The 23,527-nt window shown below is 43.2% G+C and overlaps 1 pseudogene; it reads left to right on the top strand.

Annotated features, from left to right (window-relative positions):
* Window positions 1-2,592: 2,592 nt before the first annotated feature.
* Window positions 2,593-23,527, top strand: part of LOC147021628 (small ribosomal subunit protein uS7-like) — a 32,369-nt pseudogene continuing 11,434 nt past the window's right edge.

Raw genomic sequence — 23,527 nt, 5'->3', positions numbered from 1 at the left:
AACCCCTTCATGAACATGGCTTCACGACCTCGTACGATGAGGCCCTGAGATTCCGAAAATTGGCCGCTCGTCTACTAGGTGACAATGCACAGGTTCTCCACCAGTTCATGGGGTTGTGTAGAACCGTCGGTGCCATCTTCGCGTGGTTTGACAACTTCGATCTCCAGGTATTCACACCCAATTGTCGACACACTACCCATGTCCTCTCACATGAATTCCAGCAACCTCATCCCGCAGGTATGCTGGGGTATGGCCGCGCTAAGCCAGGGATGCAGACCATTCTTGCAAAATCTGCTGACCAGCAGGCTCCACCTGAACTTGACATCATGAAGTATGGGTGGGAAATAATAGATGACACCCCAGTACCAGCAACTTCCGATCAGCCCCCAGGACCCCAAGATCTCATGGATGTAGTGCGGTGCAGCTGTAAGGCGGCGGTGAAGGCGTGCGGCACTGAACGTTGCAGCTGTCACCATGGAAAGATATCATGCACTGTGTATTGTGCTTGTGTTTGTCGTGATGCCTGCTTCAACCCGTTCAAGACAGGAGACGAAGACCAAGATGAAATGGAAGAGGAAGGAGAAGCAGATGTGGAAGATGACGAGGAAACTGAACATCTTGATCTTGCATTCGGCTCTGATGATGAATGGGAGTGATCGACGTAAGTGAATAAACGCTTGACCACCGTCGCTCTGAAAATGTCATTATTATTATTTTATTTCATTTTTTGCCGAAAAAGACCTTGAACTTCACCTTTGACCCTGAATTGACCCCAAATCACAAATTTGACCTCAGAAATCGATTCCTCAAGTCAAAATTATAAAGAAAAGAGGTATCACACGTAAGTTAATTGGTTGAAAACTTATATTCCGCCCCCGTCCGTGTTGACCATTTTGGATTTATGCAAATTAGCGGAGTTCCCCAAGGTTTCTACTTCGGCAACCAAGCCGAATTTTCTCTATGGACCCATGTGAGTACGAAACCATCAAAAAACAATACATTTCTCATTACAACAAGGTTGAGTACAGAACATATACGGGTGGCAAACGGACTATTGTGTCCAAGTTTCATCAGGATCACATCAAACGTCATGGAGCTATGCTCTGGAGAGAGTCACAAACAGACAGACAGACAAGCCGGTAGGTGGCGATGGGTCGCCTAGCATGGAAACTATAAGATATAGAGCAAAATGGATGTCATATAGCGGATAGGGAATCACCTTAAGATTATGCATATCAAATCTCATCCAGTTCCATCTACTGATAACTACTCGGCATCCATTTGAATGAAAAGTACCGAAAATGCAGTTTGAATTCGGAAATCGCCAAAGTTCGAGGGGGTGCTCTGGGTGAACAAAGATATAAATCGAAAATCCGGCTCGATCGTTTGTGCACAATGTATTCCAGACGATTAGTGTGAATTTTCATGACCATCCGACCATAACCCTCGGAGGAGTAGCATTTGGCGCGAAGGCACCTCCAGCTCTCGCATATTGAAGATTTTTGCACCAATTGACCTTTGACCCCTGACCTAAGGGAAATCGGTCAATATGTCCTGAGGCAAAGTTGTAGTACTCATTGAGTACCATGAACCTGCAAAGTTTCATTCATATCGATGTACTCACCTGGTCGCTAGGGGGCCTTCAATTTTCGCCAATTTTCGCGCATACCCTAATTGTAGGGGGCGCTACGGGTAAAGTATTCCATATATCACAAAAGTCGGAATATATTTGATAGAGCATCACCTGTAGATCATTCGTGCCAAATTTCATAACCCTACGTGGGATAATGGCTTTCGGAATTGATTTCGCGTGAACGGTACCGATTTTGAAGGTTTTTCGGTTGTTGCTAGGGAACCAAAGCGTCCCTAGCAACCATCACAATATGCAAAGCACTGGGTCATAAGATGTACCTACCACCCGAGTTTGGTCAAAATCCGCCCACGTTTACAACCAATTATGCTGATGACAAACGAACAAACATCCAAACAAACAGACAGAATTACTGACAATAAAGGTCATCTATTTCGGCGACCCAATATTTCGGCGACCCAACAAACAGACAAACAGACACACAGACACAACGAAAATAGTGGTCACTGCTGGCGCCCACGAACCAATAATTATGGGCCCGTAATAGGTCACGCTCCCGGGGTAGTTACCCCACCTGCCTCTACCCCTCCACCCACCCTGTCTTGGCAACCTGCCCATGGCCCAATCCTCTTTTGCTCTGATAAAGGGCTAAGGCTTGAAAGAAATGTCAGCCACACCTCACTTATGCCTAAGCGTAGTAACTACACCACTCTTATTTGTTTTACTTTGATGTATAAAATCTTATGAATTGACACGGTAATACGCCTGGTTCACTAAAAAGAATAATTAAATACCATGATAGCACCCAAAGATATGCTGTACATTATATTTTTATACATACCACTAATATCATGGAGTACACCGTTTTCTTTCCACACTCAAGTTTTGCTTGATGTTTTCGGTTGTTCCAATTATCAACACAATCAAGCTGGCTTCCATGAGCTGCTGCGTTCCCATCCTCACGGCCTAGATCAGGACTGAGATCAGGGGCCGTGTCCACCATGTCGATCGATGCTTTCGTGCGTGTCATTAAGTGTTTGGAAATGGAGTCGAGTCGCGTTGGATCATCCATCATCCGCAGAGCAACGGAGATCTTTCTCCACAACCTCGAGGTATATCCTTCAGAATCCATAAAGATGCACATCAAAAGATCTCGAAGGTGATGCGAGTCACGTGTTGCATTTGTGAGTTGCACATCCCTCGAAATGAAACGAAAGAGAATCGCAATGTTCTGTTGGACATGAGGAATGCTGTGCAATGGTGGATTTCGGTGTGACATGAGTTTTTGTGATGCACCGCATTGCATGGAGATGCGAGGAGAGCTCAAAAAGGTCTCCGCACGAGATATACTCTCAGTTGTGCAAGCCACGCGTCCACATCAACACTTTATTTTATTTTCTCTATCTACAAGCATGGATAATGAGAAGGAAAACATGTAAATGCATTTGGTGGGGGTTGGGGGGGGGGTTGTATAGCTATGCCTTGTTTCACTTGGACTATTGGGAGCACTTCGTCTTTCGAAGTTTTTGAACTCTCTTCATAGCTTATTCATGCCTTTTGAGGGACACACTCATTGCAGCATGTCACAGAAAGTTTGCGTCATGTCAACTCGACCTCATTGTGGCCTACAGTCAGTCCTACTTGTGATTCTGCATCCTTTTGTGCTGAGATCAATGCTCACCAGCGACATTGTTTGGTTTTTTTTTCGAGTGTTGGTGCTTCCGAGAAGCCGCTTCAAAGAAAGCAGTAGTGAAGCAAATAAATGTATTGTCTTTCACAGGACTATCTCGTTGGACACGTACCATGCTCCTGTTTTTTTTTGTTTGTTTGTTGTTGTTTTGTATAATGGTAACATGGCTTGAAGACTTCGACAGAGGGCTTGTATACCTTTTCTGTGAGGTTCAAGGGTAAACTCCAGCATTACATCATGAACCGAGTGTTCAAAATGAGGTGCAGCTCGTACACTGGCTCGGAGTGTCACAGAATCTTTCCAAAGCAATTGACATGGAATTAAAAGCAAACAGACAATCCCAATCTGGGAATTGGCCCAAAGTATCCAGCAAACAATTGTCTACAACCTTAATGCAGATGAGACGGCTCACTTTACGTCCCATCATGGTGGCCTGTTTGCTACCCTTGCGTGAGCACATCGCTCATGTCGATGTTTCCCCCGGGTTCAAATCACATATATTATGTTGATTTGTCTGTCGTCAAATATCCTTGCAATTCATGTAAAAATACACTGAAATTTCCTCAAGTCCTTGTCCTCCTATATGTGATGTATGTACAAGCTCCTCTGTGCTTTCTGAAGTGGTGCCCTGCCACCCCCACCCTCCGTATCCTCGTTTGTTGTGATTGTTGATGCCCTTTCTGTCTGTGATGTTCACCCTTTCCCTCCCTCCCATGATTGCCTTCCCCCTGCCCATTAAGTGGATGTCGGGTTGGATTGGGTTTGTGATATGGATGGGGTGGGGCTGTGGAGGGAGAATGTGTTCCCGGATTGTGTGATTGGATCGGGGTTGGGGAATGTAGATGTGGTACAGGCATAATGGGCTGAATGCAGGTCTCCTGCCTCGAGATACCCTCATATTTCCTTGTATGAGGACAATGTGCTCCGAGAAGCAGCCCTTCCTGCTGACCCTTCTCAGAATAGCAGGTTTGATGTCAACTCTGACCAATCAGAGATCATTCTTGGACTTGTCAACAAAATGGTTCCGCGGATGCGTTTCTGACTTTCTGGATTAATTATTCTCCAAAAGGGACAGGGTGGGGCTGGTATTGCCAAAAAGACTTCGAAAGCCGAAAGGCTGACTGACACTGTGGGGAGCATGCAGCACAGCTGATGTTGGATTCAGTAGGGGGTTATGCTGCAAACAAATAACGTACTACTCAAGTTCACAACAACGTACTACTCAAGTTCACAATAACGTACTACTCAAGTTCACAACAACGTACTACTCAAGTTCACAACAACGTACTACTCAAGTTCACAATAACGTACTACTCAAGTTCACAACAACGTACTACTCAAGTTCACAATAACGTACTACTCAAGTTCACAACAACGTACTACTCAAGTTCACAACAACGTACTACTCAAGTTCACAACAACGTACTACTCAAGTTCACAACAACGTACTACTCAAGTTCACAATAACGTACTACTCAAGTTCACAACAACGTACTACTCAAGTTCACAACAACGTACTACTCAAGTTCACAACAACGTACTACTCAAGTTCACAACAACGTACTACTCAAGTTCACAATAACGTACTACTCAAGTTCACAATAACGTACTACTCAAGTTCACAACAACGTACTACTCAAGTTCACAACAACGTACTACTCAAGTTCACAATAACGTACTACTCAAGTTCACAACAACGTACTACTCAAGTTCACAACAACGTACTACTCAAGTTCACAATAACGTTACTACTCAAGTTCACAACAACGTACTACTCAAGTTCACAATAACGTACTACTCAAGTTCACAACAACGTACTACTCAAGTTCACAACAACGTACTACTCAAGTTCACAATAACGTACTACTCAAGTTCACAACAACGTACTACTCAAGTTCACAATAACGTACTACTCAAGTTCACAACAACGTACTACTCAAGTTCACAACAACGTACTACTCAAGTTCACAATAACGTACTACTCAAGTTCACAACAACGTACTACTCAAGTTCACAATAACGTACTACTCAAGTTCACAACAACGTACTACTCAAGTTCACAACAACGTACTACTCAAGTTCACAACAACGTACTACTCAAGTTCACAACAACGTACTACTCAAGTTCACAATAACGTACTACTCAAGTTCACAATAACGTACTACTCAAGTTCACAACAACGTACTACTCAAGTTCACAACAACGTACTACTCAAGTTCACAATAACGTACTACTCAAGTTCACAACAACGTACTACTCAAGTTCACAACAACGTACTACTCAAGTTCACAATAACGTTACTACTCAAGTTCACAACAATGTACTACTCAAGTTCACAATAACGTACTACTCAAGTTCACAACAACGTACTACTCAAGTTCACAACAACGTACTACTCAAGTTCACAATAACGTACTACTCAAGTTCACAACAACGTACTACTCAAGTTCACAATAACGTACTACTCAAGTTCACAACAACGTACTACTCAAGTTCACAACAACGTACTACTCAAGTTCACAATAACGTACTACTAAAGTTCACAACAACGTACTACTCAAGTTCACAATAACGTACTACTCAAGTTCACAACAACGTACTACTCAAGTTCACAACAACGTACTACTCAAGTTCACAACAACGTACTACTCAAGTTCACAACAACGTACTACTCAAGTTCACAATAACGTACTACTCAAGTAAATACCCCAGTTGTATTTTATCTGGATGAGTAAAAGTTGGTTTTGAACAAAACTATGAATGACTAAGAAATCTTCAGGTTGAATACTTTTATATGAAAAAGAAAGTTTTGATTACCCAATTTCCCTTTGATTCCTCTTTTGTGCGTTTATATGAAACTTTTATATCCCATGTTTGCGAACTGCATTTAGAATAGCTTCAAATGAAATGTATATTGACACTTCAAATGGAATTTCACAAGTCATGTCACATTCGAAATGTGTAATGCTTTTCCATCTCCCCCGACATTTCAGGAGGAATGATGAACTTGAACTACACTTTTCCAACACCTACCTGCTTCATTCCATGTGCGTCTTTCAAGATGATTCACTGATAAGCCATGAGAAGACCCACGAACCACAGGTTGCAATTCGCTGAATTGCCATTCGGTGCTTTTATCTTCCTCATCCATACGATGGCATTGGCAACGTAGATCGATCCGATAACTGTCTCGTTCCCTGTTTAAAGCAGAGTGTCTCCTGGGTAGCCGTGCTTGCTCATATTGCAGTCACAAAACTTTCATTAAGAGGTGTTTTTCACCATTTTATCTCATGCGTCCTCTGTGTCTTTTTTTTGTGTCTAGGTCTGTTATTTTCACATTGCAGGCAGGTTGGTGTCCTCTCTGTATTATACCACTTCCTTTTTGGTCTTGTACCCTCTGCCCTCTTTGCAGGGCGCACACGATCTGCCAGTAACTCAGTTCTTGTTAAACCTCCAAGATCCAGCCTCACTACTCACCTCCTCACCCCCATGTTTCCTTCTGCTTCCCCTGCCCCCCCCCATGATGTCATTCTCATTCGCACTTCTACCCTGCTGTTGGTGTTTCCCCTTTCCATTTTCTTCCCTTCCGTTCTGCTCCAGCTCTTCCACGAGCCTCTGCCATGTCTACAAAAAAGTACATACGTATGAGGCTCGTGCGTGTTCCACGATTATAAACCAGGACATGTGTTAAAGGATGAAGCATTGGACCATAACATCAATTCATGGCGGGAATTCGGAATCCGACCATGTAAATCATACCATCCCAAAGTGTAAATCATATCTTTGACATATATCCCTGTTTCATTTCCAACAAAGAGCCATTTATTCACATCAATGTGAGAAGGCTCAAAATGAAATGGTTTTGTTGATCTTGTATGTTTAATTGAGTTTTTTTGTTTGTTTGTTTGTTTTTTAGACCTGTATACATTGCCAGCACTGTTCGCAACTGTTTTTTTGTGGTGTGCGGTTGTGGAGCCCAATGCAGCATGACTCAGTTTGTACAATTAATCTACAAAGGTTTCCTCGAATCATCCTTTCCACACAGTGGGTTCTCCTCAAGAAGAGGCCTTTCTTCCATGAATTTATCCCACATTTCATTAGTCAACAAAATAAGCAGGCAAGGTTCAAAATGAACGCTACATTCTGCTGAAGACACTGTACCATGAGAGAGTGTTTTTGTTGTTTGGCCCTAGCTTTAACATGTCAGTGCGTGGTAGCAGTTTGACACGGCCCATGCTGTGACTTGATGGTGCTCAGCTTGGTGGCAGTGGTGATGTATTAGCAAAAGGACATCTGCTGCTTGGGTGCAGAGTGGCTTTCATGTCAGGAATTGAGAATGGGTTAGCTCGGAGCAGGGAAGACAGGACAGATGTGAGAATGGACCCAAGAGGAAGAGATTATATAATTCAGCTTATAAGGTAATGTCAGTCATCTTTGGTAACAAACAAAGTTATGCTTTCAAATTATTTTCTTAAATAAATAACACCATGACTGTAAGCAACTATGGTAAAATATAAAATATGTAAATACAAAGATATAGCCGACCAGGAATTTGAACACGGAAGGATGGCCGTTTGGCCCATCATGTCTGTGCTCCATCAAGACAACATTCACTCATTCAGTTTATTTGCTTAATTTCTCTGGTGAGCTGGGGGTGGAGAGGGCAGTGGGGGTTTAGAGTGGGGATAACGGTGAGGCAAGCACAGCGACATCACCAGGGTGTGGATTATTTTTCCTGCCAATCTCCATGTACCCCTCCATCCCACCTATCCAATTCCATTTTAAACCTTTCTGCCGTTTCTGCTGCCACGACCTTTTAGTGTAGTAGATAGTAGAAAAATCGTGCAAATTATGATACAAGCATCAAATTTGGCATTTCTGTTCTGCAGGGCTTTCTGATCAAATCTGCCCCATTGGCCATTTGAAAATCCAAATTTTGGAAAATTTGAAAAAAAAAAAAGTAACTTCAAAAAGATTTAAAGTCACAGCTGGCTGAAATTCTTGAAGCGCAAGTGAACATCCCAGACAGAGAACCAAGGGGAGATGCAGTCATCATTGATGGCTCAGCACTTATCAATGCCCGACCTCCACGCACTTCAAAGATATTTGATGACTATGCTAAAGAAGACATCTTCCCAAAGGTGGAATCCTATGGTGCGAGATACGAGAGGGTAGACGTGGTGTTTGATGTGTACAAGAAGTCAAGTCTGAAGTCCGAGGCAAGGTCGAAAAGGGGGCAAGGAATCAGAAGAAGAGTAACAGGAACCAGTAAGACCCCAAGTAACTGGAGAAGCTTTCTTCGAGATGACAGCAACAAGACTGAGCTGTTTCACTTCCTTGCGGAAAAGATGTGTGAAGCACAGACGACAAGCACAGCCATTGTCACAATAGGAGAAGATGCCATTAGTAACACAAGGAAGTCACTGGATGCTGTGTCTCCATGTTGTCATGAAGAAGCTGACGCTCGAATATTTGTACACGCCAGGGATGCAACGGCGGATGGTAGCAAGTCCATTATCATTAAGGCTAATGACACGGACGTACGAGTCATAGCAATATCTGTACTGCCATCCTTACAGGAACTAGATCTTGAGAACATGTTGGATTGCCTTTGGCCAAGGAGCCAAGGCACGATGGATTCCAGTCGATGAGGTAGTTTCTGCAATAGGGCCTGAGAAAGCTCGAGGGATCCCATACTTCCATGCATTCGCTGGATGTGACGTCGTGTCTGCCTTCCGCGGTAAAGGGAAGAAAACTGCATGGCAGACTTGGAACGTCTTTGATGATGTTTCTGAAACAGTCACCAATCTCAGCCAGCATCCAACATCGATTCGTGATCTTGACTTTTTTGAAGGTTTTTTTTTTCTTCAAAATTTGGATTTTCAAATGGCCAATCAGGCAGATTTGATTAGAATCCCCTGGAGAACAAATGTGCCAAATTTGATACTTGTATCCTCATTTGCACGATTCCTCTCAAAAATTGCTGTTATCTGTCCCACTATTTCCAGGGAAATCAATCCATGCATTTTCTTTCCAAGTGAAAGACCCCAACTACCATCCCAACACTTCTCTTCTTTACTCTCCTCCAATCCAGTAATATTACTGTTGCATAGTTGGTTTCTGCGATAGTGATGTCCCTGGAGGTACGATCTTGAAAAGTCAACACGGCCACGGCAACGACGTTTTAAATTATCTTGGGCATCTAAGTGAAGTCCGTTATTACTGCCCTGAATATAACATATAATTGGGAAAAACAATCAAAGGCTTGCCAGACAGAATTTGAGAAGTTGTTGTGTGGGTTTTTTTTTTTTTTGAGAACATAGTTGTTAAAAAAAATTGTCTGTGAGAGCTATTGGAGACAAAATTGGAATTGTTTGAAAATTCCCAGATTATTTTAATATCAGACCAGCATGAGGATTGTAATTCAAATGCAAAAATCCTCCTGGGCTAGCAGGATCTCCCGGAGGTGCGCACACTCGCCTCTCAGCTGTCTCGCCTGGGATTGAATAGTGGCCCAGCTATAAAATGTCATCTTGGTGTTTTTGCAGGCAGAGTGATTCATCAATGTGTGTGTGCTATCTCTCTAGTGGACGTTAAACAAGGCATCCTGTCTACTCGCATTAGTTGGTGTACCTTAAATATCCCATGCTGTCCTTCACGAAGAGTATCTGAGCTATTGCTGGCACTCTCACCAAATTTCAAATTCTTCCTCTCGCATACAAGGGAGCACTGTATAAGCAACACAGCTGTGCCCACAGAAAATTATGCTACCCGCAGACAGGTTCTGCATCCAAAAGAATAAGAGGAATAAGAAGAAGAAGAAGAAGAAGAAGAAGAAGAAGAAGAAGAAATACCTCCTGGTTTATTCTATCTTAAGCCTGCTGTTGGCTTGATGGTTAAGGTGGTTGGCTTGGGACCTAAGGGTTCCTGATTTTGAGCCCCGGCAACCGTTGAATTAACACCAGGTGGGGTTGACTCAGCTTGTCATTCTTCCGAGGTCGACGGAATGAGTATCAGTGTACTCGGGTAATAACCATTCGGGGTAGCCTGTGTGAGAGTGGTGACCCGTCCGGGACTGTACTCCTTGCCAATTAAACTGCCTCGGCAGCTCTATGTGTCTTTACAGCACAAAAGGAATGGTATTATTATCTTATTATTCTTCTGTCTTTCTCTCTTACAATTATTTCAAACTATTCTGTTTCAGTAACTTTCCATTCCTTAAATAAAGAATGAATAAAATTGCATTACTTGAGATCCCCATTTCTGGAGCCCAATTCTGTAACAAGCCGTTTTGTGGTTTGTGGTGTGGCAGTCTACATAATGTTTCCCGTTTTGCTGTCATATGCTGAGGGTCATGGTGCTCTACCGACAGTGTTGAGATTTTCTCCCAGGTTTATTTCTCTCCTTCAGTTGTGCTTGATGAATAAAGGATGAATAATTTACCACATCCTGCAGCATGATCATCAATCAGCCTCCTTCATGTTGTGACACGTGGCCTAGCCAAGCAGGTCATCATGTTTGGATTGGCCAAACATTTTATGGTGAGATACGAGCAATATACTGTAGTTGCTAATACTTTTACCATAAAATTTACGGTTCATTTATAGTGTGCATCACTGTTATTGATATTGCACACCCAAAGAATACAAACACAATTGTGGTTGTTGCCATGTGTGGGTAAAAAAGGGGGTAGGGGTGTAAATTGGACGGTCTGGTGCTTCCACAAGACTTAATGATTGGGGAAAGAGAATGGATCACAATAGTCGATGACTCGATGAGTCATTCCTTAGAGGGAGTTGTCAATTTTTTGACTCTTCTGTCTCATTGGAAAAGTTTTTGCGTGCACTATTTCCCAAAATTATAAACTTAAATGGAGACCATTGAGGGCAGTGACGTTTGCAGTCTCAAAAGTTTGAACATATTTTGTGCAGAATAGTGAGAAATGCGGTGCCTCGAAGGAAATTGTGATGTATACTGAAACACGTGCTCTGTTGTTTTTATACAACATAACAGTAAATATTCCTGATTCAAGTTTCCAATGAATTAAGTTGTATTTCAATATACTGCATTGAAATCGGAAGGAGGGTCATTTGGCTTCTGCAAACATCTTCGGTGACCCCATAGAACTGACTCGATCCGTTAATTTTCTCCCAATGGCAAATCTTCACCTCTGGATTTGGTGATGACCAGCTTTCCTGCCAATGTATCCTGCTCTTCCTCTGCCCCAATTGGCTCATCTGATCAGGTGCTTGTGAAGGTCAACATCTCTCGAGCCATCTGCAGAGAACAGCCTCAATGCCAGAGAGTCTGGCAGTTCACACAAGCAACCTGGCACGGACTGCAAGCAGCCATCAGATGTCAGGAAGGGTCTCCTATATCTACCATCCCTGATATTAATTAAGCCTGGGAATTCTTCCGTAGAAACCTGCTCTCTCGAATGCACAAATTCATCCCATCTCATCTTCAGTTATCTTACCCACCCTTCCACTCTCGGTACTCTGAATCTTGTGACGATGCAGCTGCTTTAAAACAACTGGCATTCTCCTCCTGGAAGGCAAATCCAACCGAAGGCGATCTCATATCATTCCACAAAGCCTACAAAAAGTGATGTTTTCTGGCTAACTGAGAGTGGACACACATCTGTCAAATCTCAAGGAGTTTTCAAACTTGTATCCCTCCTCGAAAACCTGGTGGTGCCTTATTAAGTCTGTCTCTGGTGTATGCTCCCCTTCCATCCCTTCCGTCACTTCAAATGGCACCACTGATTCCGCTCTTGAGAAAGCCAAATGCCTCAATTCTGTTTGCTTCAAAATATTGTGTCCCAAACCTGTCTCTCTCTGTCTCTCTCTCTCTCTCTCTCTCTCTCTCTCTCTCTCTCTCTCTCTCTCTCTCTCTCTCTCTCTCTCTGTCTCTGTCTCTGTCTCTCTCTCTCTCTCTCTCTCTCTCTCTCTCTCTCTCTGTCTCTGTCTCTGTCTCTGTCTCTGTCTCTCTCTCTCTCTCTCTCTCTCTCTCTCTCTCTCTCTCTCTCTCTCTCTCTCTCTCTCTCTCTCTCTCTCTCTCTCTCTCTCTCTCTCTCCCCCCTACCCCCCCACCTTTCCCAGTCATATCCAACTGCTCCTGGATTATGTATCGTTTGTGCCTGAAAAGGTGGAAAAGTTTCTGGCACTCTCGACTCTGACTCTGCAACTTGACCAGACAGCATCAGGTCACGTGTCCTAAAAACATGCTCTGCTGCTCTTGCACTTCCTCTCTTTGCCATTTCCATCCTGTCATTTACCCCCAATCATCTTCCATCTGCTTGGAAATGAGCCAACATCACAGCATCACATAAAAAGGTGCAAAAAATGGATCCTCTTAACAACAGACAAATTAGCTAACTTCCATTCATCAGCAAGGTCATGGACTTCATCATCGCAGTTAACATAATATTGTTACGGTTGTGGGGGTAGATGGAGGAATTTCATCGGAACATTAGGATTGAATAGAGTTGTTTTGTCTGTGGATGTGTAGGAGACATCTCAATGTAATTAAGAAGGGAAACTGCGAGCTTAAGTGTTACGTGTCACTATATGGGGGTGGTGCGGTGTCAATTAGATAGGGATTTAGGATAAGTTCCCCCAGTATGTAATTGCCCCCCTGTGACTTTTCCCTATGTTTTTGTATTACAAACCATGAAAGAAGTACATCTATCTATAATTCCAGCAATCTCTGTGTGTGTGTCTGTCTGTTTGTTGGTCTGTTTGTCTGCGACCGCCGTTTCTCGACGACCGCTGGTCCGATCTGATTGAAACTTGGCAGGAATATTGCCAGGGACCCCCCAGATGTGCCTTTTCAAGGTTTGATGTCGATCGGACGAGCGGTTCCCAAGTTACGGCCATTAATCTGTCGACCAATGATAAGACATGGTGCTATGACGTCACGAATGACGTCACAATTAATATTTATTTATTTATTTATTTATTTTTTGCATGAGTGACGATCCAACCTGATTGAAACTTGCCAGGAATATTGCTGGGGACCCGCGGATGTGCCTTTTCGAGGTTTGATATTAATGGGAGAAGCAGTTCCCAAGTTATGGCCATTTATCTGTCGACCAATATCTGCAAGAGAGGGGTACGGGAGGGGGGGATGAGAGTGGGGGCGAGAGAGGAGGGGGGAGAGAGGAAGGACGAGACGAGGGGGATAGAGGGGGGCAAGAGAGGGGGATAGAGGGGGGCAAGAGAGGGGGAGAGAGAGGGGAGGGTGGGAGAGAGAGGGGGCGAGAGGGTAGGGTGAGAGAGAGGGGGCAAGAGAGGGGGATGAGAGTGTGGGGCGAGAGGGGGGATGAGAGTGTGGGGCGAGAGGGGGGGGTGAGAGAGGGGGGCGAGAGAGAGGGGGCGAGAGAGGGCTGCACATACTGGCACTCACCTACAGGCCCGTACTCGTTTTTATAATAACCACAATGATAACAACAAATGAGCCAGGCATGCTGAACAGACAGAGAGGCTCCACCTTCTCGGGTTTTGTGCAAGCAAGCTTCTGGAGGTGGAACTGTTGTTCATTGTGATGTCAACGAGAGATCGGGAGCGAGGACGTTTGCTTTGTTGGATGAGTTCGGAGTGAGGGACGCATGCGGTCGAGAGAGAACATAGCAAGGAGAGAGAACGTAGCTAACATAGCCTGTAAGAACAGGGTTTTACGGCTGGCTTTCTTTCGACATATGAAGAAGACGGCACGATTCTCGTATTCGTGCTGAGGTGAATTGGCTTGACGAATTGACGAGTACTGAGCAAGGCGTTGGCCATTGGCTCTTGGTTGGGTCATGAGAGATGGACCTCGGAGCCTTGTGTATGTCAAACAGTGGGTCGGTGAGGATGAGCGATGCACGGAGCAGCTGCATGGGATTTCTGAGCCTTTGCGTTGAATACCGCTCACAAATCGCCTTGACGTACGTTTTCCCGCTGTGAGAGAGCAGCTCGGCACCATTTTTTGTGGGAGCGTCCACACATGCAGGATGAAGTGCCTTGATTCCAAGTTGTACAAAAACCATCCCTGGACCAAGCTAAGTGCCAGAATAAAGGAAGGATTTTCTTTTATTGTGTTTCCCCTTGTCTGTATTTAAGTCTGTTTGTAGAGGTGCCTCGACTTTAGGTTTAATTTATCTCATGATTATTATGATATCTGAATTATTGTACCTTGTAAATATTTGTCTATTTTCATTAAATTCTGCAGTTATTAAAGGTTGCTGTATCTGTGTATTTGTCATGGGGTTCGAATATAAACCCCCCTGTGCTGTGCTTTCCCATGCCTCCGTCGCTCCACCAGTCCCACGCTTTGCCCTTTCCGCACGCATTACAATCTCTGAGGTCCAATGTGTCCGCCTCTGAAGGAGAATCGCTCGGCTATCTCGACTGGCGGTGTTAACCGCCCGTCACCACAATTTGGGTCGGTTGGGGGGGGGGGAATTAACGTTAACCGCCGGCTCCATGACAATATCATTCCTTTTCTCAAACGGCCTAATCTCTGATCACCATTTCTGATTCAGACCTGGTCAATCTACCTTGGATATGCTGCTTCTACTCTCCCAACAATGGATGGAGGCCCTCAATATCAGACATGAGATCAGGGCCATTTCTCTGGACATATTTCGAGCTTTTGATACAGTCTGTGATCCTGCCATGCTGTCCAACCTGGCTGCCTGGGGAATCCAAGGCCAACTCCACTCTTGGATTACTGACTTCCTCCACTCTCAAAGCCATGTGGCTCTTAACAGAAGCTGTGTCTCATAGTCATGTGGCTCTCTCCCTGTCAAGGCTGAAGTAACATAAGGTCGTGTTCTTGGTCACATCTTATTCATAATTTTCATCAATGATCTCACTGACTCTCAGGAAAATCCTTTTTTCTCTTTGCCAATGACTCCACTCTCTGCCATGACAACTCTCTTCCTTCTGACAGACAAGCAGCAGCCTCTTCCCTCTCCTCAGACCTTGAAAAAAAAATCACACACTGGTCAAACACTTGGAACATGTCTTTAAATCGTGAGAAATCCCACGCACTCACACTCTCTTTCCAAAAGGACCATTCTGCAAACTTTCCCATTTACTTTCTCAACAACCCTCTCAAATAGTTTCAGTCACTCAAACTCTTGGGGTCTCACTCTCAGCCATGATCTTTCTTGGGCAAGATACATTTCAAAGTTGGCCTCCAAAGCGAGACGCTGATTGGGCATCCTCTGTCATGCAAAGTCCCTCCTTGGTGCACCTTAGCTCCCATTCACCTACAAGGCTTTTGTCCACAGCTTAATGGAACACTGCTCTCCCCACTGGGCTGGCTGCCATGCCTCACATATTGCGCCGCTTGACACCATGGAAACCAAGGTTTTCAAGATCATTGAAATGTCCCCCGATGAAGCTGAGTCAATGAGCCCATCACTTCGCAATTACCCACAGGTTGGTGGTTTCGCTGTCTTCTTCCGCCTCATTTCTGGTCTTGCACTCTCTGCCTCACGGACTCTCAGATGCGGCTGCATGAACATGTGGTTCGTTTTCCTGATGCCGATCCTGCTCACCAGATTCTTTCAGTGAGGGAGCCTCATGAGTGGAGGAGGTCGATGGGCCGACCACGTGCCTCATGGTTGTCGCAGATTGATCAACATCTCAAGGAGATGGGGATTGGCCAGGCATCTGCCTTGGGGATGGCCAGACGGAGGCCCTTTCAGTACCGGTGGAAAGTGGACGCAGCGACGCACTGCTCCGGCGCATGCTCCCATACCTGACCTGACCCGACTCTTTGCCCGCGCAATGATTTGTCTGCCCACCTCCCCACCTCCCCCCCCCAGGTATCTGCAAGGCACACACGGTCCACCAGCAACCCCCTCCTCATGAAACTGCCGAAATCCAGGACCACTGCTCACCTCCACTCATCGTTACCTGCATCCCTTGTTTGTCCGTCTCGATGTACTTTCTCCCTGTTGGCATTTCCCCTTTTTCCTGCTGTTCCCTTTGTTATGTTGTGTCCTGATCTGTTCTGTGTCCTAGCTCTTCAACGAACCTTGCCTATGGATATATAAATAATATATGTGGCTAGGGTTCTTGAACCCTACAATGTGTAACTAATGTGTTAGCATACATCTGTCGAGTGATGAACAAGAAACTACTTAAGTGTGCTGTGTAAGGCCAAGTGAACAGAAAAATTTATATTCATAATCCAAAGAAAGGATAAAAAAAAAAGTAATTAAAATATCACTTCATTCTGCTTTGGGCAGGCTTGTAAAATACAGGCTTGTTAATACTGTTACATTTATGGAGTATGGATCTGTAGCAGAGTTTGCGATTCGAGTTGGCGACTCCAACTTGAGTCGCACTAGAGTCACAAAATCTTGCAACTTGATGAAATTGACTTGTGACTCGGACTCGGTGTTTGGGGATTTTGCGACTTGAGGTTATCATAACTTGTTCACAATGTTCGGAAAATAATAATCATTGAATAAACATCGAGTTAAAACAGGGTTGAAAATATATGGTAAATAATTTTCAGTCGTCAATATGCACGGTTCAGTCAATGGCAACATGTACCTTGTACGTGTATGCTGTACATATGCAACACATCAGCAGCGCTCACTGTCACCGGGTCACATACCGTTTGTTCTCCAATGAGGGTTAAAGGGAGTGTCCACTCTCAAGCACAGAGCAAACCATGTCAAAGTGCCAAACACCAGCTTACCACCGTGGGAAGCACAACTTCATTCAAAACATGTCATCGACATTCATATAAGATCTGAGAAACTTGGCCCCGTGCACATCCCAATCAGATATAATGACTTTGTGGTGATCTAAATGCAATTTGACTTGGATTATTTAAACTTCATCAATGATTGTATATCATATCACGACTTATCTTTTTAAAAGGAAAACATAAAAAGTATGGTTTATGTTAAAAAGACATAAAGTGAAGTTAATAAGTTATACTTTTAATTTTTCCCAATTGTCACACCCTCGTTCTGCTTTCACAGCATACTACCCCCTTCCTAATTCCCGAGCGTCCCACCTTCCTTCCTGATTTATAAATTTCATTTGAACATGCATAATAATACATAAGTAAATTTTTTTTATATCTCCTTTCCAATTCCACATTGGATGCTTTGGTTCCATGTATAAACAATTTAAGCACATAAGCTGAGGTTACTGACTCGTCTCATGTACATATGTTCAATACACTAGATATGAGAAGTAAATTTAACATAAATTAATTTTTGCTGGGAACAAAGCAAAAAAATTCCATTGTATGAAGTTGACAAATAAAAACTAGAGTTCAACAGCTTTTCAGAACACACACTGAAACCCTGTGCCTTGATTCCTTGGTGGCTTGTGTACAAGGTTTATAAGTAAATGTGGGACTTGACACAAGTTGAAGTAATGCTACGGTGATTTTAGACTTGACTTGAGACTATCCCTCAAAGACTTGAGACTTACTTGAGACTTGGATAAAGTGACTTGTTGACATATCTGGTCTGTAGTTAGATTTTAAGGCCTGAACAAGCTGTTAATGTTGGTGTGGTTTATAGAACATTTAAACAAATAATAAGTACGTGTTAGAGAAAACTGCATGGTGAATGGCCCATGGGAGAGGTGGGCCCTTTCCAACTTTAGACTAGAGAGGTTAAGGATGTCCTGTCATATGTCTCTCATGTTGAACCAGGCAGGGGGTGGTGGGAGAGAGGCTCAGGGCCTTCCCCACATCCACATTGCAGCACACCGATCTACCTCTTCCCCTCTCCTCACACCTTGGGGAAGGGGAGGAAGCTCCGGCCTCTGATGTCTTGCTGGAAACAGGTGCACCTTCTAGCATTGTCACCTCTGAGCGTCAGCGAGCAAAATAGCTCGCCAATGGCCCATGCAGCAAGGGGGCAACAACTAAGAGGCCCAGGCCTATAAGAGCATAAGTTTGAGCACTTGTGTCTCTCGTAAAGTTGGAGCTTTTGGTGACTGCTCGCATTATCTCGCATGGCCTGTGTCTGTGGAAGGATGTCTGCCCTCGTGAGCTACCTGCCTGCCAGCCATCATTATCTTATCTGATTCAGTGTGGATGGGTTTTGTGGTTTACTTTGTCTGTTTGTCTGTCTACAAGTCAGTTTATGATCGAGGAACAACTTGATTTCAATTGAATGTTATATTTTGAACACAAATCGGAACATGAATCGAAAAACGAACCTGCAGTTTAGCAGTACTTTGGCTCTGAATTCAAACTGATCACGTATGTGCAGAGAGGAGTGAGATAATTTTCTTGTTTTACGATCTGCCTGTCTAGTCTGGCAGTGAAACAAAATTAAAAATCATTCCACACAAGAAGTTTACATTTCCAAGGACGTCATAAAGGACACAAACAACAAACATGAAGAACTCGTGTGACGTCTTAAATAAGGTGGTGTGAAAGACACTGCATCAACGGTGGTAAACTTCTGAAAAATTAATTATGTAGTTGAACACGTTAGAACAAAAATCCAGTTTTTGGCACTTTCAAAACCCTTTCATTTAGCAGTACATGGACAAAATATTATGGCATTTTATGTCATTACGACCAATCAAATTTGCTGCTCTCAGACCCTGCCCATGTCCTTATGTCTCAAGACTGCGAGGGGTAAAATGTACTATGAACTCGAGTTTATCGTCTATATTCGTCTGGGATTTCCAACTTTTTGTCCTGTACCCCATTAAATTATTTCCATTTCGTGTGTGTGTGTGTGTTTTGAGTTCCTGTCATGTTTCCCACAATTCAGATTATATTGATAATCCCTGGAGGGAAATAATTAATTTGGATAATGCCTATCAGACATGTTAGATATGTGTGAGATGAGAGGCACATCATATCAACAACGACTTAGGTTGTGTGCTGCCTAAATCTGATCTTTTTAGTTCGGCTATTCATGGGATTAAATGTCGGCATGCAGGTTGATTGATTCAAATGGAAGTATTATGTGTGTATTGCTTCAGCCAAATCAAGGGTGCAAAGTACACTCAGTACTCCAGAAAGGAGGAGTGGGAGACGGAAAATGCAGTAATGGGGAATATTTACAGACAGACTAAAGGATTTTAGAATTGAGGTTCTCTATGTTTGGCTTATTCATTTATAAAGGTGATGAAAATATATATTTATAGAGTGAAAATAAAATGAAAAATGTTAACTTTTTGAGGTTGGGAAGGGGTTGGGGGTGGTGATGTAGAGATATACATCCTTTGTGTGTTGATTTGGACACAGGACTGGCATACAAAGCAGCTGAAGTTGTGCTGAAGGCAGCAGTCTTAAAGATTTCGATTTAAAACTTAGCAGACTCAGTTGCATGACAGTTAGAGCATCTGCTCTGAGTCTCAGGCGGTCAGAAGTTCAATTCTGACCCCAGCTGAGTCACACCAAAGACTTTAAATGTAAATTTGACAGACTGCTTCCTTGCTTGATGCTCAGCATTTAAAGGATCAGGCATGAACAAACGACCTTGGGAAGGTTAAAAAAAACAAATAGCTCATAAACAACCTTCAAAGTGGGGACAATTTATTATTTTCTCCCAGATGTGGAACTTCCTCCCAGAAACGGTTCAATTGCATTTTTAACTTCAGGGCTTTAAGCAATTGATGCACCACCATCCTGTGTCATTCCCATCCCCACCCACAATCTTTTATGCCCCCATTAACCTTACTTAACCAAGCCTTCTTTTTTTTAGGTTATTATTCCTTCCCCTCCTCTCTACCCACTTTTTCCCTCCGTATTTTGCCTCGCATGTTGTGTGCAACTGTGGAACCACTGTCAGTAGATTGCCATTTTATCCTCTGTACCCTCACTCTTCCTTAAGCCTGGATTTAGTGTACAAAAAGGCATGGTTGCTTTCTGCTTCTTTTCTGATAACACAAAATTGTGGACTTGTGTGGTGTGGAAGGGTGAGTAGGTCAATGAATTACTGCCAGTTTGGGGTTGCAAGAATATGCAAGCCAATCTGGAGACATACAGATATGAGAATTTCTGCTATAATTGCAGAGGATCATTTGAGCGTGAGGCAAGACTAACAAGTAGGCAGTTCCAAACATGATAAAATGTTAGTGGGGGTGCAGTTTTTTTTGAAAAGAAAGAATGCTGTTTGGACTCCAATTTTATAGATAATCAAACGGCCACAATTGCAATGAAATTATTATTTCACACCCTTAGCACTTAACATTTAAGTGATTGCATTATACAAGATAATTACATCAGCTTTGACTGTCCTGTTTTGGACTGCTCCATCCCATACAGTGACCAACACTGAAGTCGGTGTTCTGTGGGGTGTAAAGGTAATGGAGGAGCACCTTGACCTGGGACTGATTTAGGTGTGAACAAGGTATAACATGACCAAACGGCAGTTGTTGCTATGACATATTGTACCTCCCAGTTTTATGATTTGGATGAAGACTGAGAGATAAACTGCAAAGATAAAGGGCTACTAGTTGGCTTGTTCATCCTATGACATTTGATCCATTGGGCCCCTGCAACAGTGAAGTGGCACATTTGGTCTCGCACACAATGTTGTCTCATAATTCAAATCCATTACCGTACCATTGTTTCACAATTTAAATCCACTACCGTTCTCCACCAAAACTGTGACACATATTCCTAACTGTTCAACCAATGCACTTTGCTGCTTTTTGTTTCTACTACTTCTTCTTTCACATGCAGCACAGGGTTGTAAGTAGCATTATTGGCCGAGGGGGGTTTGGCTTTGCCACTGATACAATGCCCCCTCGAGGTTATAGCCGGAATGCGGGATTTTGCCAGGGTGCCAGCGATAGCCTGCCAACTCTTCATGAAGGACACCATGAGATCTTTAATGTTCACTAATTAAAGCGAACAGAAGGGATGTCCAGTTGAACATCCATCCGACGGATGGCAGAGAAATTGGTAAATGGCCTTGCTTGCGAAACACCAGGATAACAGTTCATAGCTGGACTGCGATTAGAAACCAGGCTGGATAGCTCAGAACCGGAGGCACGCATGCATATCTCTCAGCTATCCTACTAGCCCTTACTGTGGCTGATTTGTTTGTGTTCTACAGATAGTTCAAATGTTCTGGCCTTTTCATTAAGTAATTGTTGATTGGCATGGGTTCTTCTAATTCAGTGTCTGAACCACCAAGGATACAATAATTATGAGGCAGCGTTGATTCAATGTTGGGTTGTCCATGGCTGGATTTTAAAATGCAATAATAAATGTGTCGTCGCTGATATATTATATCAGATCTTTGATGATACAGAAGAGTGGATGGCCTGTCCTTATATGACTCGAGGTGGAACAAAACAAATTTTCTGGTTGGTCTTTTGCACTGATACTGCTGCCCTTGGTCGAACTGAACAAACTAGCTGACTGTTGCCTTCTCTACATCTCCATGTCACTTCCTGTGGTGGGTGCTCAATGGAAAAGTGCAAAATGTATGAGAACATATGTGCCACATTTCGCTAATTCACCAATTTCCAATTTCTAAAATTGAGTTTTTTTTTTGTTTTTTTTTTTTAAATTAAAGTTTTTAAGTTTTGAAAGTTAAAAACAAATTTGGTTAGATTTATTTTTGTGATGCCGTCTCAATAGCAACCAATGTTTTTGTGAATGATATAGAAGGATAGGGAGAATGAAAGAATTTAGAAGACCATGGAAAGTTGGAGACCCATTACAGTTAAGCTCCATGTTTTTATTGCATATTACAGAATCTAGGTAATCCCTTGATATTCTCTTTCCGATTCAACTCAAATCATGTCTGAATGCTCCAGTGAAAACGTGGCATCCCTATCTTAAGCAGATCGAACACGGTCGAAGAGAGTGAAAATTTCTGAAAAACTTCTGCTTTGAATCACTTTTTGCTTTTTGCGACCATTTTATTGACAAAAGTGTAGACGGGTATTTCACAAGATGTTATCGCTTCTTTAATGATGTCATTTAACTCGACGTGTTAAAACTGCCCTTTCTGCTTGCGACCACCTCGATATATACTGCATCAAAATTTGTTTTCAGTTACCAGACTTCGTTATCGAGTTCACCAAATGAAGAAATAATTTTGTAGCTTGTGAAATTTCAACACGCTTGCTCATTCATTGCTCTTCGATTGCGGCACCGAATATATTTATCTATGAAATTAATGGTCTGGCTCATAGTTATAATATAAGTTTTAGTTTGAAGTGGATAGTTACCTAAATAATTGGGGATAGAGCGGTACATGGACATTGGTAATGGTAGGTAGCTGAGATATCGATGGGTGATTGTATATTTGTGTCATGGTTGCAATGTCTGTGAAAGGGTCTCCTCAAAAGGTGAATGTACTGTCCTGTGTTTCTTCATTCCTCACCTTACAAGCCTGTTCTCCCCCTCCCAAAAATAATCAAACAAAAAACTATTTTACAAATTTGAAATAATAATATGATATATTTTTGTTATATTGTTACGCGTTGCCGGTGCATGTGCGGGTTCACAAGGGGGTTACTAGGACCTGCCACTCCACTGCCAACCCTGAAGCCACAAGCCACGGATAACTCCATGACCCAACAGGTTGTGAGGCAACCGTGGATGCAGGTTGGGACAACTAGCTCGAGCAGGGTCCTCGCGCCCAGCGTCACGTTACCTCACTTGGTGAACTAGTTATATCAACAGGGGAACCGTGTCTCAACATCCCACCTCGTCGACTTATTAAGGAACGGCCAAGTGAAACCGTAGATGGGTGTTGGCCATCTATTGTTGCAAATTAATGGGGCACAACTTCCCGTCTGATTATTTTGTACACGCCATCTCAAAACAATGAACGAAAAGAGACAACTGAGCATGTTTGAAGCCAAATGCAGTGTCACAGATAAAGCAATTATCCCTGAACACATAAAAGCCCCTTAATCTTACTTTAGGACACAAGACAGGCATGCCACAATCATCTGGGAAAAAGTATAGAGAAATAACAAGGAAATGGAGGCGATATGAGGCTTCAATGCGGCCTCTTGCTCACCATACGCAAGCAGGCAGGCTTGCATTGATCCCATAGTTGAGGGAAGGTAAGGGAAGGAAGGCGGTGGTGTGTGGTTGCTCTGTGTAAGGAGAGGTGCAGCGTGTGCACTGTAAGCTTACAGGAAAATGTGTGAGGTGCGAGTCAATGCCTCGTCCACCTGGGACAAAGGTCAATCATTACCTCTTTTGGAACATTGATAACTCTTTGTGTGTCTCAAATAGATGAATTAGGGGTTCTTGAAGAAAAAATGAAAAGATTGTGTAACTC

This window comes from Eptatretus burgeri, chromosome 8 (assembly GCF_056783735.1).
Source record: "Eptatretus burgeri isolate ZD-2024b chromosome 8, Ebu_testis_v1, whole genome shotgun sequence".
Classification (NCBI taxonomy): Eukaryota; Metazoa; Chordata; class Myxini; order Myxiniformes; family Myxinidae; genus Eptatretus; species Eptatretus burgeri.
Note: the sequence above shows the minus strand (reverse complement) of the source record. Positions and strands in the feature narration are given on the sequence as shown.